Source organism: Rhynchophorus ferrugineus, unplaced genomic scaffold (assembly GCF_030347505.1).
Source record: "Rhynchophorus ferrugineus isolate W39M unplaced genomic scaffold, kcgeb_rfMv2 rfM2, whole genome shotgun sequence".
In the NCBI taxonomy this organism is placed as follows: Eukaryota; Metazoa; Arthropoda; class Insecta; order Coleoptera; family Curculionidae; genus Rhynchophorus; species Rhynchophorus ferrugineus.
Window position 1 is genome coordinate 20,254,255 of NW_027472581.1, and position 21,700 is coordinate 20,275,954.

General features: G+C 31.7%; 1 long non-coding RNA gene across 1 annotated transcript in view; it reads left to right on the top strand.

The window, feature by feature from the left end:
- The window catches only part of LOC143191231 (uncharacterized), a 212,297-nt gene that overhangs the window by 137,823 nt on the left and 52,774 nt on the right, over positions 1 to 21,700 (top strand). The window contains exon 2 of the long non-coding RNA XR_013004446.1: positions 11,459 to 11,530. This is a non-coding gene — a long non-coding RNA (uncharacterized LOC143191231). The remainder of the gene's footprint in view (positions 1 to 11,458; positions 11,531 to 21,700) is intronic.

The following is a 21,700-nucleotide window of genomic DNA, read 5'->3' on the forward strand; positions in this document are numbered from 1 at the left end:
AGCCATGGGGCATTGAGTAACGCGCGGACTTCTTTGGATTGGAACACTTGGAGGAGTTCAAGTTGTCTCTCAGAGACTTACCTGTACCATACCTCTGCTCCGTAGGGGCAGATTGGATGGAGTAGTATTGCATACACACTCGCTTTCTGGGGGATTGGGCGTTTACTTTTTTTGCAGAGGAGTGGGAAGAGTAGACTGTACACGTTATTGCCTTTGCAGTTGGCGTGCTAGATTTAGGCTGACCATTGGAACCTGCGGTCGAATCGGAGACCGAGGTACAAAAACTTCTGGAGCTAGGGGATAGGGAATTTATCGATTTGGAGGCGATAGGCGCGATGGAACAGAATAGCCTAAGTTTTGCTCGGGCTTTTCTGCAGCCGCCAGAATTTGTACCACGCAATCGCCTGTCTCGATTGGACTTGATGTCTGTCGCGAATAGCGTCGGAACTGTAACTGGTTGTGAAAAAGCAATGTCATCTGCATAAGATGCTGTGTGGGAATATTTATGGAGTGGTAAATCAGCCATGTATAGGTTGAGCAGGACAGAACCCCCCCCCTTCCGACAAGTCCTGATTTGGTTCATTTATTTCCTCGCGGAATTGCACTCTTTTGAATAAAAAAAAATTGAAAATTGGCCTACAATCGACGGAGAAATTAACGAAAATATATTTAAAAAATTTCCATCCGGACATAAAACCTCCTCCCTTTTCGAAGTCGACTAAAAAGAAACCTTGGTAAGAAACTGGTAGAAAAAATAAAACTACGAATGCAAACCTAACACAGCCGATGGGAACATGAACAATTGATGCTCATTGAAGAATAAATGATCGAAACATAACTTGCAAAATGATCACTGCCGTTATTAACATGCGATTTATTAATTAACTTGTCGACTGCATATATTTCTTGAATGGAGTAAAATGGTAATAGTTGATGGTGGATAATAATTTTAATAATCAAGGCGACAGGACAGTCTCCCTACTATTGTGGCATGGATGTGCTTTACGTTTGTGATTGTAATTGTGAATGCCTTTATCAGCAACAGTGGAAAATCCGACAAGGAATTACTATCCCAGTCACGCCAATATTCAAGCTTGGTAAGACCGGGTGTTATATAGGATGTTGTCTAAGTTGGTCACCGACCAGTCGGTAGGCTTAAGGCTGAGGACCCTGGTCCGCAGCTCACTTTAAACTGTAGGTCCAGCCCAGATAAATACTCGTTAGTAAAAAGGAGACTAAAATATTTTTAAAGAATCTTTAAAATACGCTAGAAATCAATAACATTACCAAATATTTGTAAACTCACCATGACACCATCGGGAGTACCATATATGAGGACCAGTGTTATAAAAAAATATAATATTAAGGGGCGATAACTCGAGCACTTAAAATGATATATTTTCTATGGTTCTAGTACGTCATAAAGGACTCCATGGTAATCGTTATTACGACAAGTGCCAATTTTAATGGTTTCGTTAAAGTTTTAATAAAAATGCTCAGTTTACGAAATGAATATGGACTTTTTGTTTTTTTGTCACCTATTTTGCATCATAATAGTAAATAATAAAAATAAATAATAGTCTCTACCCTTATAAAGTATAAATCTCCAGCCGAATCACAATCAGATCGAAATTATGCATAGTAAATATGTATGAAACAAAATTGGTAAAATTTCAAAGGACGACGCCGGCAAAAATAACGCGATCAAACGAAACAATTCCAGCGTTCCGCTATCGTCTTTGGCGGTCTAAATCACGAGATTAATATGGAAAAGGACAACCGATTGCCCCGAGTGGCGAGAACGAAAGTCCGGATTCCAGGGTTATTCCGAGACAGCAAAAGCGGATGGCCGAACAACCAGAATTGCTCCTCTACCGCTACGGACTCTTTGATAAGGAATCCTCGGGAGGAAACGCGGCACAAAGACGCGCTGGAGGCGTTGTCCAATTCCAATTACAAGAAAGCAGAAACTGCATGTTACTTCTAAAGGGAGATTGTTGAGATTAGTTTGATTGTGGGACAGTTAAATTTCGTGGACGGAGTCGTGTGCGTAATTACTGGGCAATCGCGACTAATAACAAAACGCCGTACTCTCAGTCTAATTATTATATAAATTCCAATTTAATTTGAATCGACTGTTTGATAATCCAGCAGATATATTGATATCATTACTTATATAAACATTACTACGTTACGTATAGTAGATTAGTATCAATTATTAGTTTTATAATGCAGGGCATTTTTTATAGTTTTAAGTATTTGAAGCATTTAAATTAGGGTTAATAAATAATATTAATAACTTTGAAAGAACAATAATGGTACTATTCAGATGAATGTTGAATGGAAATTTCGTAATTTGTTACTGTTAAAATAATCGGTATAATAGGTTTTAATATCGGTATACGGTTTTATAATTTTTCGTTAAATGAAAATTCCTCGAACAAAAGGAAGATATGAGGAAGGAACTACTGACGCAGAAAATATTATGAGTTTTGTATAGTAAATTCATGACCATTATTTCTTTTCAAATATAAGGACATATTTTTCTATGAGTAAATAAGTAAATAGATAAAAGTAAAAAGAAGCAGCTAAGTAGCGTATATAACAAGACTATAGCGGGACTGAAAAACAAAGAAAATAAGAATCGGTTAAGGGGTACATTATCACCAAGAAAAAAAAAATATATTTAGTAAATAGAAGGAAGGACGAGGAGAACGTTAATAAATATTTTAAAAGTTTTAATTAAACAGAATAACAAAGAATTTGCGAACAATTACAAAAAAGCAAAAGGATGAGAAGAGATTACTGAAGAGAAAGGGATTCAAAATTGGAAAAACATAAAAAGGGAAATTGGTCCTTTAGATAGGATATAGAGCGCTGGTATAAAAGAGAGGACACTTCTTCGCGGGGTGTTTAACCAATCCTTTATTCAATCTTACTAATATCTAATGCCCTGTGGTCGAAATTCGACCACAGTTTATTAAAATAATCATGTTTCCCTCATAATAAACTAAAGAGAGTAAATGATATGTTAATATTACTAAAACTTGTTTTGGCAATATTTTCAATACAAAATCAGGAATATATTGCATGGAATATTAAATGAAGTGATACATTTTGCTTGTATATTAATTAAAACGATAATGAACACAATTAGGCCCTTTATTTTTTACAAAAAGTAATTATTAGTCATGTATTTATAATTATTAAATGAACCACTGGCTTCTCAAAAATTAGGCCTATAGTGTGTAATAAAAATAACTAAAATAAATTAGAAAAGATTACAAGAATTAATTATCTTTTAGTTACTATATATTGTATATTTTATATATTGTATACATATATTGAATTATTGCTTTAATCGTTAAACATCTGAATATTTGAAAATTAATAAATTTAAAAATATAGCAATAATAATTTCTTTACCTACATTTTTAAATAAAACTGTATCATTTTCGATTTATTTATTTCATTATACATTATTTTATTCATTATACAACATTTAAATTGATTTATTTCAAGTTATCCTTTTATGTAATATTCTGGAATCTCTCCATCACTTTATTTATCTTCTATGGTTTTCATTAATCTGCTACTTTCTACTTTGCCTTATGTTCCAGATGTGGACTAAAAACTCACCAACAAATGAGAAATAAAACCATTTATTTTAACATGAAATTTTTTATGATGAAAATTTGAGTGTAACAATTATCATATATTTATTATGCACTTATCTTTAGTTGTTTCAACTTTTATCACTCTATTTTGTAAATTATCAGCAGTGGGTCATAAACATACATCGTGATAGTTTCAGTCCTTACTGTCCTTTAATTATCAGAGTTACTGTTCGAGTCAAATTCTAAATTGTTAAATTCTTATCTATCAAGTATTTGTTCACGATTCCGCAATTTGTATTTTTTTTATGTCTGTCTCATTCACATCTAAACCGAAGGTGTTATTGTAAACAATACTTCTTCCCTCAACAAGTTTCCCTCAATAAGTTCTTCATTGATATCCTTCTAGGCCAGAATGTTCATAATAATAATTCTTTGCCATCTCCATATTAATTGGATATTATTAACATTTTGAAAAAATAGTTCTCCTTCAAAGAGCTGCAGATTCCCGAGTTTTTGAATTTCATTAACACATTATCAAAGCAAGCTAAGCAAATTTTATAGACTGGTTTGGTTATAAACGCCCGAGCCGAGCTAGCTGGTTAAGTTGGCATTATATCTATTTTCAACTATAATAAAATATACGGTCCGAATTTTAAATTTACATAAATTTGCACGCCAGGACGTAGGTTCACTGCTATTTTGGGCGGACTATAAAACAGAAACAAATAAAATCGAGTAGGTCTAACATACAATATTTAAAAATAAGAAGCTCATAAAACAATTGTTCATTAAACAAATATTGTTCATTCGACTCTCATAACTAATACGTTATAATTTTTTTTTCTACAAAGTAAATATTTGAGACAATAAAATTCTAAAGGCAATAATATTAAATCAAAGGATTTCATTTTTTTTCACAAAAATACAAAGGAACGTACACCCTAACCCGTAAACCAGTACACAACACATTTTAATTTATATCGAGCATTACGACACTATGTATTGGGCTTAAGATATTTACTGTCAGGCTTCCAGAACCAAATATCAGGGTGGACGATATAAAATGGCGCCGAACAGCCTGATACTGTTTACCTTTCGCTAATTTCCTATGACAGTTTAATTTTATTGGACCTCGATACGGGCACTCTAATACAATAATTTATATGTTTAAACAGCGGGTATAAATCCGGCGCTCGGATCTAAGCAGGCCGCGTTATATCGCGCGAAAAAAAAAAGAACGGCGGGCTTTTTTATCGCGACGCTGGAAGATATTCGCGAATTTGCATGATTTTTATTCGAAATACGCGAGACGAAGAATTTTAGCGGCCGGGGCCGTGGATATTTTACTATTTTAAATCGTCCATTTACATATTAATTGAAGATCTTGCGTTATTCGCTTTTGAAAATTAAGTGCTTTTTAATGGTAATAAACAAAGGCGCGGTAAAGATTGACTTTTTTGCATAAACGAAAAATGGCATCTTAGTAATTATGCGGCGACGTGATGAATAATTTTCAGTAATTTTACGGGCTAAATTATCGGAATTAATTAAGGATTTATTTAATTAATAATTTTATAAAATAAGATGTTTTATATCTTCTGAAAATTCACGTTGTCATTGAAAATTTAAACGCTTTCCTGTTTTTTTTTAATCTTCTATGATTTTCAACTATTGTGTAGTAGGAAATAAATAAGGGTGTTATTAATTAATATAATTAACATTTTAATTATACTGGGTTGGGGAAAATTATTTCGGTTTTTCTTAATATATGCCTGTAAAATTGCAACTTTAGCAATAGTAATTTTCAGTAATGAAATTATGCTATATTACATTGGAATGTCAACCATCCCTAGAATATTTTAGGTATACAAGGTATACCGAAAAATCTTTAGCGGTTTTTTTCGGAGAAAAAAAAACTACACAATTTCCAAGAAGATGGAATAATTTATTTATTGAAAATATTGACCATTTGATGATCTACATATTGTCCTTTTTGGGGCCAATTTATGGATACCATCCAAAAAAAAGAATTGTTTATCCTTTGTTAAACCATTCATCGAGCTATTTTAAAAGTTTTTCGAAATTGGCGAAAATTACTGCTACAAGCGCGTAACCTATTGACGTAAAAAGTTGATAATTGGACGGGACAAGGTCTGGAGTGTATGAGGCATGCAACAATATGTCTGATCCAAATTCTTTAAATGCTTCCTTGACCGATTTTACTTTATGAGACGTTAACGTGCTGTAAAATCACTTTTTCGTGTTTTCTGGACAATTCTGGATGCTCTTCGATCAATGCATGATTCAAATTGCTTATTTGTTATCAATAGTGTTCACTATTAATAGTTTAACGAGGATTCAACAGTTTGTAATACACCACTCTAGTTCCACCAAACACAGAGCGTTGCTTTGCTATCAGAACTATTTGGCCTTGGAGTAGATCGGCCGGATTTGCCAGGTAATAACTATGATCTTTTGCGCTTAAGATTTTCAAGATAGATCCACATTACCCATGTATCACGATACCCATACACATCACGATAATATTCGATGCATAAATTACTTCAAATCGTACCGTTCAAGCAGCATTTCACCCTCGATTTTTAGATTGTTTAGAAATTAATTTCGAGGAAATCATGTTAAAGAATTAACTATTTCAAATTGCTACTCGGCAAATATCAATGAAATATTTAATTGCATTTTATGTAATTTATTTTTTTAGAAGTAAGTCTGAGAAAAGATACATAATAGATCAGTTTACTGAATATTATGGCCACAGAGTATTACGTATTCCTCCCTATCACGACATATTTAATCAAATTTAGTTGATACGAGGTATTACAAAGAATTATTACAAGAGATTATTATACAAGAGGAAACCACTAAAGGTCATTATAAAATTAATATACTTTAGTTGTAGGGAATTGCATTATAGAGTGTGAAAGCTTTATGAGCATGTATGTTATTGTTCAGAATATACAAGAACGTTTGGTTAACATGTATGAGGAGAGAAATAACACCAACTTTTTTTCAGATATGGAAAATGCATTAAAGATAATGCAGTGATTAAATGTAGTTTTATCAAGAATGTATACAGATAGTAACAGGACAAACTAGAGAGAAATATAGTAATATCGTAATGACTTTACAATGATACATTGCATCGAAAGGAACAAGAACTAAGCGTAAAATAAAAATATGCTCTCTAATGAAAGTAAAATACATTACTCAGATATACCATTGTTAATTATGTGGATTAAGCCATCGGGGGATACCACCACATACAAAAAGGAGTCTAGAAACCTACCGATACTGATGTGAAAGAAAGCTCAATGTATATATAATAAAACAACTCTAACCTATAAATTATTGCGGCTGTAAAATTAATTGAAGTTCTTCGATAATAAATGCATTTGATGTACTATAATGTTAAAATCAATTATATTTAATAGAATATTTGTTCAATTATTTTATTTGTATTAAAATTTTGTTATATGTCAGAGCCAAAATGTATTAAAACTCAGCGTTGAAGCGGCAACATTGCGACGTTTTGACAGGTCTCCCCTCTCACTGCTATTTTGAATTGACTATATATTGGTTAACTTAAACAGAGAATCAGTTATACGTACATCATAAGTTGCTACACCATAAAAGGTTCTAAAACCGATATGGGTTTACGTAATTTAAATATAATAGTTATATAAATAAAATATGAAATTTTATGAGATCTCAGAAAAAAATCACTCAGAAATTCAAGTGGATAGCAAAGAGACATGAGATAAAACTACACGAGAGTGTAAGAATAAGTTAATATAAGGATATTAATAACCAATTGCACATTTTGTAAAATGCTCAAAAAAGTACTTTTACAATATGGTTATTGTCTCTTCAACTTCCGGGCAACTCCACTGTTGTTGAGCAACAAGCTCTTGATATGTTTTCGCAAACCTTCTTCTTTCTTCGTTGGTCGTTGGTAATTTTAATATACCATGAGGCTTTAAATAAGCTACGGAAAACTTTGGTTTGGTATATTAAATTCGGATTTAACATGATTTAATTAGATTTCTTTTGACAACTCCATAATTGAACATCGTTGGTCTACTATTAACTATTATCTACCGTTTTTATTTTACTAAATTATTGTTGATAAATTAAAATGGCATTTAAAACTTTTACACTAGTTTTTTACTAGAACTAAATCAGCACGAATGATTTGTGATTAGTTCGTAATGAGAAAATGATATCAATAACATGCAAAAATTTAATATTGTAGTTAATAAGCCACGAGTTATTTAACCACAATTATATTCTATTTAAAGAAGCAAGTTTGGAGAAACGAATTTATAATAACGAATAGTAAATTCTTGATTCCCATAACTAACCAGTAACTGACAGAAGCCATCAATATACAATATTTATTCTCCTATATATGGTAATAATTTTAAGACATTATAATATGCAGTCTTTTACTGAAAATTTATTACTCATAAAAATCCAGTCGATCAATTGCTTTTTTTTTCGTTTTTTTTTTGCGAAAGAAAGCAAATATATCTCGCCGGGCCCTTTTTATTCGGACCGAAAATCCTTTCCATATTTAGATCGAACGTAATAAAAAATCTTGGGTCCGTGTGATATCTGAAAGGAGCTTAAAGATTAGTCCTTGGCCCGATAGTTTGATGGGGAGACAGCTCAGGGTTACTACCGAAAATATTTCCTTGGTAGTTTGTTTACAGAAATAAAATATTTAGGGGAGACCGAAAACAAAATAAAATAAAATACATTTTTTCGTTGTGGAATTTATGTCGTTGTATTTTGAAGTTTTTTAGTGGAATATTATCGTGTTTAAGAGGTGAAATAAAATGTCAACAAAATATTTTCTATTTATTTTATATATATATATTTTAAAGTCTCCTTTCACCAACTATAGGTTTATCTGGACTGGACCTAAAGTTTAACGTGGACTCCGAACCACGGTCTTCAGTATTAAGGCTATCCCCTGGCGGGTGACCAACTTTATAAATCATCCTAGAAAACATCCCAGAAGGCGTGATTGGGATCATTTTCCTTGTCGGATTTTACACTCTTGCCTAGAACAATTACAAAGTTGAAACAAGCACAAACATAAATTTACGACCATGCCCAGCAGGTTTTGAAGCTGCGGCTATCTCAACAGTAGGAGGACCGTCCTATCACCTTTACTACTGCGCCACCAAGCCGGCAGTTTTTCATATCTTAAGTTTACAAGTTACAATTTATTCTTCCTTTTCTAGCTAGATATCATCTGAACAGGATCCACAGCCAACGTTGGCTCCGAACTACGGTCCTTCATATTAAACCTGCGTTAGTTGGTGTCTAACTAAGAGACTATTGAAGAAGTCATTTCGTCTTACCCAGCCATGTTGCTGGGATGACTGGAATTATCGTTTCTTATCTTAATTAATAATTTTTCCCATAACCAATTGCAAGTATAAAAAACGCTAGCCGTCAAAAGTCGTCAAACCCTCACACCTATATCAATAGAAAAATTGTGTCCTTATCTTAAGAATCGCTGTAGCAAGGCATTGTTTTGTTATTTATTTCTAGTTTGATGATAAGGGAGAAGATTTTGTTGAACTTTTTTTTCTTATTAATGCAGCCGATTTACTATTTCTCTTTAATCCTTTGTATATTTAAAATTGTAATAATATTTTTATTTATATAAATATCAAATAAAAATGTGCATCATAAGTTGATAAATTATGCTAATATTCAGAATAAAAGTGAAAATAAATATATTTTTTTATTGAATACGAACTAATAATTCCAAATATAGCTTAGAATTTGCAAATTGTAGCAAAAATAAACTAAATACTATACGTCAATTTTTCTTTATTTCGAGGTAAGATTAAAAACATCTTCATCTCAATTTAATAATAAATAAAAATTATGATAATTACAATGTATTTGACTATATGTTGTTCAATGAACATACTCCAGAAAAATGTACAATGTCATTATAGAATGTTTATAACTATTCAGACTATTGTACCTTTGCAAGAGTAATACGTTATTTTTTATATTTATGTCAAATAAAAGTGTGTATCAAAGACTGATAAATTGTGCTGATATACAGAACAAATAGATTAGGCAGTACGATTTACATTTATATTGTGATCCGAAAAAAGTATAGATTCTAATCGAAATGATTAAAATTTGCAAATGGTGGTTAAGAGTATCTGAGATTTAGAAGTAGTCATTGTAATGTGGAAATATAAGTAAGCAACTTCTTGAAAATGAATTAAATATTTTATGTCCATTTTTTTTATTTCGAGTTAAGATTTGAAACATGTTTATCTCAATTTAAAAATGAAAAATAGGTATGATAATCACCATGTATTTGACTTTATATTATTCAATGAACATAGCCCACTATTACGTGTTTTAGACTTGATTTTTAAAATTTAACATATTTTATATTTAAAATAATTTGGCAGTCTAAGCTCCCTTTTCGAAATACGACTTACTATTAAATGTTTGTTATCTCAATTTATTTCAATTTAGTCTATTACAACTTTGTAATAGTAATAAGTTGTTTATTTATACTTATGTCAAATTAAAGTGCACATCATAGATTGATAAATTATGCTGATACTCAGAAGAAAATGATTAGCTAATAAGATTAATATTTTGTATATTTACATTAATATTTTTATCAGAAAAAGGTTTAGATTCTCCAATTTGCAAATAGCGGTTAAGAGTTTATCTGGGATTTAGAAGCAGTCATTGTAATATGGAAGTGTATAAGCAAATTCTTGAACTAACTTCAATATAAGATATAAGAATAACTTGCAACTACTTTGGGTGGAACTATATTGTAAATATGTCACTATTTTTGTTAGGATTTTAGCCTATCAGGTTTATGTAAAACATCCAAGTTTCTTGTAATCGATTTAGAATAATCTAATATCATCTCTATATCATCTAATATACGGAAAATGCAGATTATTATTTACCCTGAATTGCTACTAGCACTCACTGAAAATGTTAGGCTACTTACTGGACATAAAACATTGCATGATAATCACTTTGCTTTATCATTTTGTTATTTTTTTATATTTTAAAGTCTCCTTTTTACCAATGAGGGTTTATCTGGACTGGACCTAAAGTTTAACGTGGGCTCTGAACCACGGTCCTTAGAATTAAATCTACCGACTAGCAAGTGACCCCAGAAGACACGATAATTTTACATGTCGGATTTTACACTATTGCTTAGGACAATCACAAATATTAAACAGATGGCTTAAGAGGTGGACCATCTTGTCGCCTTTTGTGTCTCCTTAATTGTATCATTTAATTGAATTTTAATCATATGATACTATTGGGTTTGGTATAAGATTGGGATTCAAATGATTTCCCTTGTTTCACCAGTAAATTGACCTAGTGCTAATATGACACAAACTATGACATAAAGTTTATAGATAATAATGAAAATTAATTAGAAAATAAATTAAGTTTTACAACTTATAGTTACTTAGTTATATTTATGTTTAGGAAGTACAATTTTATAAAGAGAAACACTGCATATGGCAGTCAGAATCTTAATAATTTCAATATTATGTCTTGTTATAAAGTATTTTAAAACGAAATCAAAAAAAGATATTCAATTATATTTAAGTACTAATAAGTTCCTATTAACTTAAAATGTAATATGTAATAATAAAAAATTATACATACATACGAAGACATTAAGTCTTTTGACTCTATTATTGATAACATGTATATATATTTGTTTTTATTTCATTGGTTATGTTATGTTTTTCTTTGTGTAATATCTACATATACGATTTTCGTTTTTGTTTCAGGTGAGGTTGAGGCCAACCAACATATCCAAATTTAATCTTCTGGAAAATTTATCGATAAATTCGTTTAGATGAGTAAGTTATGGTTGGTGTTGTAATGTGTTGTGTTTTGTAAATTCGTTGTACCTCTGTTGTAAATCCGTCGTACATGTGTTCGTGTTTACCGCGTTGTATTGTGCTCAAAAACGGAGTTCGGTTCTGTCTAGTTTTGTTCCCTCAATATCTACACGACATACAAACAATGTTTTTATCTTCAAGTGCTCTATCAGGGCTTACACACTTCTAATAAACTATTAAATATTGTTAAAATAGGAAAGAATTATAAATATTTTTGAGTGTGAAAATATGACTTAATTATACTAATTACATAACTTAAATTGTCTTTCATTTTTATTATTTATAATAAAAGTTGTACTCTATATATTTAAATTACTTATTTCAATCGAATGATCTTATAATTTAGACAAAACTATGACTTAATAATGGACAGATTATATATAGTCAATGCAAAATAGCAGTGACACGGGAAACGTCGGAATGTTGCCGCAGCTACTCTGAGTTTTAGTACATTTAGGCTCTGACATATAACCAAATTTTAATACAAATAAAATAATTAAACAAATATTCTATTAAATATTATTTATTTTAACAATATAGTACATCAAATGCATTTATTATCGAAGAACTTAAAACAACAATTAATTTTACAGCCACAATAATTTATAGGTTAAAGTTATTTTATTATATATACATTGAGCTTTTTTACGCAACTAGTATCGGTAGGATTCTAGACGCGTTGTTGTATGTAATAGTATCCCCCGAAAGCCTAATCCACTTAATTGACAATTATATATCTGAGTAATGTATTTTACTTTCCTTAGAGAATATATTTATGTTTTACGCTTATTTCTTGATTCTTTCGATACAATGTATCCTTATAAAGTCATTATGATATTACTATATTTCTCTTTAGTTTGTCCTGTTACTATCTGTATACATACATTTAATTACTGCATAGTCCTTAATGCATTAGCCATATCTACAAAACAGTTTCTCTGCTCATGCATGTTAACCAAATGTTCGTTCACCAAACCAAACGTTCATGTATACTCTGAAGAATAACACTCATGCTCATAAAGCTTTCACACTCTATAATACAATTCCCTACAATTAAAGTATATTAATTGTATACTGACCTTTAGTGGTTTCCTCTTTCATCACCCTGTCTAGGTAATCGTCAGCATTGAATCATAAACCATAATAAACATAATAAAAATTGTATTAAATTATGTTTCGATTGAAAAAAGTATTTACTGTTTTATACATTTCGTATATTTTATCTCTGAATCACCAAGATTGATCTTGATTCGTCACCTGTTTCACGTAAACACGGTTTCTTTTTGGCGAATTTAAGGTTATATTGTTTTTTTATTTTTTGAGATATTTTAGTGACCGTATCCGTACTAATATAGAGTGCAAGGCGCAATAAAATATTTTAAATAAAAATCATTGTTGGCGGTTTATAACCCGTAATTATAATATTTTGAAGAATTTTCAGAAATTTGGTAAACGGACCACTTTTGCAGGCTCATTCCGTTACATGTTCGAACTTCTCTATATATATAAAGTATAATATTGTTTGTCTGTAAAACAAATTTACAACTTTAGACAGGCATATGTTGACACTCGTGTCACTGTTACTTTGAATTGACTATATATTTATGCAATCATTTAATTATTTTATTAATGTCTGTTTTGCTTTCTTTTTGCAAATAATAATAATATTCTCATATTATATAAATATTTTATTACCTTAAGATTTCATTTATTGGCTAAATTAAACAGATATTTGGGTATTAATTTTGAATGTACCATAATGTGAATAAAACGACAACTAATGGTGGACTAACCGTTAATTTTAATCATACATAAATTATAGTGATGATAAATAACTAATTATTATATATATCATAGGGCCATGGGCATCATAGGACGTCAAGTGGCGTTTGGGGTTTTGTTGGTTAAACCAGATATTTCCTAATTTGAGAATTGGTTTTTTATCTTTTGTTATCAGGTTTTTTTTTGATAAGTTTACTTACAGATCCACCAAAAGCTTCGATTAATGATCTAAGTTAATTGTTTTATCAAACTGGGGATAACTTCTTCTTCCCATTTAGATATAAAAGTTCCCAATTGTGTACCCGAAATTTTCATAGAAACAAAATATTGAGTTCAGATTACTCATTTGCTACTTGTTTGCATTCAACGTAAAGTGGTAATTTTGTTTCTTCAGTAATGATATATAGTACATTATATGCACGTACTTTTAAGGCTCAACAGTTCAGCTGAAATATTGCTTAAACTGCAAACGATATGTTCGTCTCACAGTTAATCTATGATCTAATAAACAACTAAAATGAAAAACGTTGCAGCTAATAATATCTCCTTTCATGGAATATAAAATTTATTAAGCAATTATATAAGAACACCTTCCTAAATATATCGAATTCCTTAGTATTATTCAACCACTTTTAAGTAGAAGGAAAGTCAAAATTATATCAACATACATCTTATATGTGGTATGAAGAAACAGTTTGTTAAAGAATCAGATAAGTAAGGGGAATGCTTTAAAAACATGTGTAAAACTTTTTCAAAGTCTTTTTTTACTTATGACTTAAAGATACTGAGAGTGGAGCTTTGAAAGGTTTCCTGTTGGAGAAAATTTTGTAGCTAGTTACGCTGTGTGATATTTTTTTATTCCATAACATTAATTAAAATAGAGTTTTTTGGTCATATTGTCATATAACCTGCTAATCATCAAAACTTAAACCGTTTATTTGTAACAGGTACCATTTTAAAATTAACACAAATAAAAATACTGTAAATAAAAAAAATAGTATGAACATTTCAAATCATATTTATTTATTTATATTATTAGTTTTATAAAAAATAGAGATTTATGTATATCTAAAAATAGACAATGAATCAAAATTGCTTAGGTTTAAGTGGCCAATATAAACAATGAGAGATATATTCTGAAATAAAATGACAAAATATGAACTTTTCAGAGCTCTTCTATCTGTTTTATATCCTGGTGAAAGAGTCCACCTTGTTCGTCATTTACCATTCCAAGATTAGAGGGCAAAATAGAAGACATTCTGCAGCTCATCATTTTAAATTCTTGTAGCAACTCATTCACTAAAAACTTGGCATATTCTGATTTAAAATTCAAGCGTAATTATCCATGAATTAGTGTTTTAGACATAACCAAGCCGCTTACTCTTTCGCGGCAAGGTTTTCATCGAATTCAATGTTTTTTTAAAAAGTTTTCTTATATGTAGTCCAACAAAAATTTATACTTTAAATTTAGAGAAAACAGTTTTCAGATACAAACATCCTTTTAACTTTTTATCCATAGTCTTGTCAATATTTTCCATTAAACCAAATTTCTAATATAAGAGATTAATTACATTTTCTTGTGGAATAAGGGATTCATATTTAACGTTTGATTTACCACAAACAATGTCAGTTTTTTTTTTGGCCAATCTTTAACTTCATAGTTGTTTATGGTATCTCTACTGTCCAACAAACAGAGAAAACAGCAATATTTCGTGAAACTTCTCTGTAGTCCAAGTAATATAGCAACAACTTTTAAATCAAACAACTTTCCAGTTGTATTGTTTGTATTTGATTTGATGAAGTCTAAAATTAGCTTCATGTTTTAGTACGTTTCTTTTAAAATCAATGAACATGCAATAGGTATAGAAGGATATTGTCTGTCACTGTGGAGTAATACAGCTATTAAGCGTAAATAGATTTCACGCCTTTCCTAAGAATCGGGACGTCCTCGACAACCATATCGACAGGAAATATTTTGAATAAGGGAATAACAAATACAAAACACATAGTTTTATTTATATTAGAAAAATTGTGTCGCATAATGTTATTTACAGAAGAAAATGACAGTAAATATATTTTTGGCATAGGTATTTATACTATAAGCTTGAATGATTTTTGAGGAGCAGTGTTACAAGCGAAGTGATAAAAATGTCCTGTAAAGGAAATAACGTGAAATGACAATCATATCAAATTATTTAATTCAAATATTACTAGACGTTGTAACAGATATATTATTGCCATTGGAAAATAACAAAAAATAGGTCAGGATTTTTCTATTATATATGCATCGTACTGAAATCCTTTTTAAAAATATCGCGTTGCCATAAAGTAAGTTCCGATCGATTGAATACGATCCTTGCTCCTCGATTTGTTATTACTCATTGGGAATTATCCCGATTTATCCCGCCTTATAGTCGAGCATAAAAATTGGATACAATTACGGCGTCTAATAATTTATTCGTGATTTATTTGCGAAAGAAATTCCATTCTCGCACGTCTACCACTGATTTCTCTATTGTTACCGTGGAACCAATTCCCTTTTTGTCAAAGTCGAAATGCGAAGGAGAAATGCATGTTACGGTAATTTCCGGAAAAGTTAAATGATTCCTTTGTGGCGCAAAGAAAATCTTCAGCGATCCAACTAGTCTCGCCGGAAATCACCGTGACCTCAGATCTATTTATTTTACCTAAGTGATACATCCTATTTGATTTCTTTTACCTGAGATTGAGTGTTTTAAAGAGTCCCTATTTAATTATAAATTTCTATATTAATCAACGATTGATTAAATTAACGCCTCAATTTTTAGTAGTAGTACGAGGGTGGTTCAAATATGATGAAGACAAAAGCTGTAGGTGGCGCTCATGCATGTTTTGAAGATCGCGGCTTGAGTATGTGATAGCTGGGTCAATTATGAACACTGTGGCATAGTTTCTGTCGGGAGCACATGCTACACGCGCGTGCTACGACCATGAGTGGACGTCAAGTTTATTAGTGTGGAAAGACGTTAAAAAGACGGACATTTTTCTGCGTTTGCGAAATCAGTTCGGTAGTGAGTGTTTGAGTAGGGCTGCTGTGTTTAAATGGGCCAAAGCCAAAGCATAGATGCGAAACCGTCGAGAATGCCGCATGATCGTCGATCGCAAACCGACATCACACCAGACAACATTCGCCGCTTAGAACAACTCATTTTGGAAGACCGTAGGATGAATGTTCGAGACATTTCGGCTGAACTCGGCATCAGTATTGGTAGTGTAGAGTCTATCATGCACGAATACCTTCAATATTGCAAAATAACGGAGCGATGGGTTCATAAACTGTTTGTTCATAAAAAATTTACGCGGTTGAAAGTTTGTCGCATCTTCCTGACGCGATACAAGACAGAGAGGGACGTTTTTTAACGCGAATCTGCACTACAGACAAGACATGAATACACTATTACACTCCCAAAAGCTAGATGTTGTCTAAAGAGCGTAGTAAGAAAGAGGAAGGGGCGCCAGTCAAAGCGAAAACAACCAGGTCCGCTGGTAATGTTCTGGGACCGGCGGCGCGTGCTGTACGTCGATTTTCTGCGCACCCAACGTACCATTAATGCTGCATACTACTATTACCTTCTGAAAACACACGTGAAACCCGTTTACCGCTCGAAATGTAGGGGCATTCCAGCACGAAGAGCGCTTCTTCTTCAGGATAACGCGCGCCCTCATACCACGCGTTTCACGCTCGATACAATATCGAAAATAGGGTGGGAGGTACTGGAACCTCTACAGTACAGATTTATCACTCTAAAACCCCTTCTACAGTGCAGATTCAACGACGACGAGGTTGAGGAGTTGTATTCTAAATTTTTCTCAAAAACCATTCCAGAAAAACGGAAGTTGGCTGAATTACCTAGAAAACTGTTTTTTTTTTTAAATTTTTTCAGCAGTAAATAAACATGTCAGAGTATTTGTCTGGATCATATTTGAAGCAGCCGTAATTTGCTGAAAAAGTTATTGGATATAATTAATCTAAAATTATTATAGAGTATTCAAAATTTTTCCCAAGGAAAAGTATTTTCGATAGATTCTATTCAGTAAACCTTAATTACATTTAAATTATTATTATAGATATTCGATATAAAATCAATGGACAATAAACAAATAATGATATTAGTAACCTGAAATTATTATAGTATATTTCGAAATTTAATTTTCAATTAAATTAGAAACGCTTGTTATCTAAAAGGTGTATTCTAATATCGTTATTTTAAAAATTCTATTCTTCATATTTTTTAAAACCTAAACCTTTCAGAGTATACTTTTGAAAAGATTTTTCAGAATTTAAATTATTCATTTAAAATTACTAACCCGAAACTTTAGGATGTATAATAGTCTAGCATCTTGAAAAAAATATTTTTTCTCGTATTGCCTTAAGAATACGATAGAAGCATGTATAGAAAAAGTTCACACCAAATTTCAAGTAAATCGGTTTGGCACAATTTGAGATATATGTTAACCGTCTCGAAAGAAGTAGGTTCGAGGAAAACGCGAAAAGTTTCACTTTTAGATGCTGTGGTTTAGTTGCGGGGTCACTGAAAATAATTTAAAATTTGAGAAACCCTCTTAATAGCATATTGTTAAAGTGTTGGGTATTGAAAATATAAAAAAATCTTCATTTTTGTTTGGTGGTTTGCAAATCAGAGACTTGCTGTAACAAAACATTCTTTAGTCGAATTTTACTAAGACTACCTCGTATAAAAGATGGTTAATTGGAGTTATTTCAGCAATGAATATGAGTATAGTAGTAGACCGACTACTATAGAACTTTGGGTTTAAGTTACCTCATAAAAATAAATCAAGTGGTCTTAAATCATGAGATTTAGGGTTTAGCATCTCTAAAGAATGGAAACAATGGCAACATTGAAACTACATGTTATTTATACTAATATCATATAATTTTTTTTATTCATTTGTAATGAGCAAACTTATGCAGGTTCTTAAAATATTATTTTCACGGCGATAGAAAATGAAATTGAAGGTAATAAAACCGAACCCGTTTCATTCTATTCAAGAAATAGTCCAATAATTTAGAAAGATATATTTGGGAATATAGCGGAAAATAAAATTGTTAGTAGTGACCAATGAACCGAATATATTATGTATTCTCTTGGATTTATATGAATTTCCTATTAATTAATGTATGAATCTATGTAAAATTTGTTTTTTATACTTTAAGAATTTAGGTGAAGTTCATTATTGAACAATATTAGTTAAGTTAATGTTATATTAATCTATGAAAAATATTATTCAGTACCTCTAATTTTATTGTTCTTGTGTTGTTTCCATTTATCAGTTCTATTTAAACGCTTCCAAAAATAGACATCTTAAATGCAATGTTTCTGTGTTTGATTGTCGAGAGTGTGTTTAGTTGCTTATTGTACAAAACGCATAATAAATATGTGTAATCAGATGTTCAGCAAGGTCGTGTTTTGAAAAAATTATAGTTAAAAAGTACATTTACATCGTGGACGACGAATCTTAATGGAAGGTTAATGGAGTTTGTTTTAGATATGGTTTTTAAGAGGGTATTTTGAAGCCTCTGACAAAAAACATTTCTCTTGCTTGTCCTTCATTTTAACATTTACAATGCAGATTATAAATTAATCTTTCGTATTCACTAGCAACTTGTATTTGGCTGAGATAAATCAACTTATATTTCGTATTTAGAACATATGTTTCCTTCAATGCCTTTAATATCAAACTGTATAATAATATATGCCTTTCGAATTGGTTCCCTTTCTATATATCTGCTGTTTTACATATAACCGTCTAAATGAAAATGATTTGGAAAAATGTGATTTCCGCAGATATTTTTTACATTTTAGTCTTGATCTTTTCTACTACTTTGAAATTGTTTTTAGCAGTATGAAAATTGTGTGTAGTTCTAGTTCTATTTCGTTCACTTTTGGATTGTGATTATGCTTTGAAATGTGTGAGAATACAAAGGCATAATTGCACAGTCAATTTAAACTATTTTTATTACGTTTGTGAATCGCTAAGCGTCGAAAAATTATAACTAATGTACTTTGGTTTTGCCGTAGTAAATACTGACAAGCCATGGGTACCGAAATTGTTTTTAGGGTGTACAGAACAAAGTTGTGCAAGTGGTCACTTCGCGAAAATATATACTTTTCATTTTTGTGTCAACTTTATGGAGAGAATAGAAAAACCATGTGGATGATGACTGCTTTCGTTCAATGAGTTTCGTCGGTAAAATTACAAAAAATTGCATAGTGCAAATGTCCTAATGTACCATCAGTATTGAAGCCAGTTGAACGTATGGACAATCATCCATTGCCAATCCGTCCAGCAAATGTCCAGGTTTGTCTCGTCATACGCAAAAATAAAAAGTGGCCCTCATGAAAAAGCAACATGGGCATGGTTTCAAAGTGTTTATAACTTTCACGGTAGCTACAAATCACTGGATTAAACATAATCGACAATTGGTTTCAATATTACCACAAGAATATAGCTCTAATATCACTTAAAATACATTTTATGCTTAAACTCCTTAATTTTTGCCATAAAACTTGGTCGATACGAGCGACGAGTAAGGAGAACAGCTACATCAAGATGTAGCGAATAACGAAAGGCGAGACCAAGTGTTTTTGGTCGTAGTCATGATTACTCTTGGGCCTTTATGTGTGAAACAGATCACAAACAACATAAAAACTCAGTTCAACCTCTATTTGTTTGTGATTTTTATTTTTTTCATTAAACAAATTTCAGTTACTGATCAAAAATCAATAACCAATTTTAATAAACGGGCTACCGGTTTATATTCCGTCCCCATTTTACCTTATAAACAAAATGTTTTTGTTTGCTCAGGTCCAAAATTGTGTAACAGGTTAATTGAAAAGTCCTCGGACTGAGACATAGATGGCGCTACTAGAATTAAATCCATATATTTTTAGTTAACCCTAACCCTCAAAAGATGCGTGTATAAATTTGACTGCTGTCAGATTATTAATTTGTGAATTATAGCATTTTGAGTGAAGCAATTCTTGTTATTGTAAAAAAATGGGTAAGACGAAATTTCAGATATCGATAAAATATTGGTTTTTGAAGGGAAAATATACAGTTGAGGCAAAAATTTGGCTTGATGCCGAGTTTTCGGACAGTGCTCCAGGAAAATCAACTATCAAGGATTGGTATGCTAAGTTTAGACATGGTGAAATGAACACCGAAGACGGTGAACGCAGTGGACGCACAAAAGAGGTTGTTACCGACGAAAACATTTAAAAAATCCACAATATGATTTTGATGGACACTCCAAAGTTATCAACTGAACGTGTACATCATATCATTCATAAATATTTGGGTATGAGAAAGATCTGTACAAAGTGGGTGCCGCGCGAGCTCACTTCTGACCAAAATCAAGCGTAATAAACCCGAGTTTTTGGGTCGATATGTCACAACGGATGTAACATGGCTCCATTAGTTCATTCCGAACACCAATCGAGAGTCATCAGAGTGGACTGCACACGAATGTCGTCTGTATTTTGGGATGCGCATGGAATAATTCTTATTGACTACCTTGAAAAAGGAAAGACTATCAACAGCGACTATAACATAGCTTTATTCGAGCAGCTGCATTTGAAAAAAAAGAAAGTGCTTCTTCGCCGAGACAATGCGCCGTGTCACATGTCAGTGAAAACGATAGCCAAAATACATGAATTGGGCATCGAATTGCTTCCTCATCCACCGCTTTCTCCAGATCTGGCCCCTGCGACTTTTTCCTGTTCTTAGATCTCAAAAGAATGCTCTCTGGGTAGAAATTTTTGTCGAATGAAGAGTTTATCGACGAAACTTAGACCTATTTTGAAGCAAAGTACATATCGTACTACAAAAATAGTATCGAAAAGTTCGAGGATCGCTATAATCAGTGTATCGCCCTTGAAGGGAATTATGTTGAATAAAAAATGATAAGTTTGCCAAAAAAATGTGTTTTATTATGATAGCCCGGAGGACATTTCGATTGACCTGTTATATTTGTGTTATAATAATGAATATTTATGATTAATCGCTATAACTATAATTAGAGTATCTCTGTTTTTATTATGTAACCATATAAGAGATGAAAATTGATGTTGTGAAGTACCGTGTCACATTTTGCACGACAAAGTTTAAGTTTGTCTAATAAAAATGTATGAAGTGTTTAGATGAAACGTTAGAAGTAGAACCGGAAAAAAAGCCCGATATGAAACCGTGTTATGGTGTTGGTTTTTACGTAGGGCCCCCAGGGGGGAGACAAACAGTGCCCCTCGTGGTATTAGAGGGTGGCGATGAGCCGGTGCCATTGAGAGG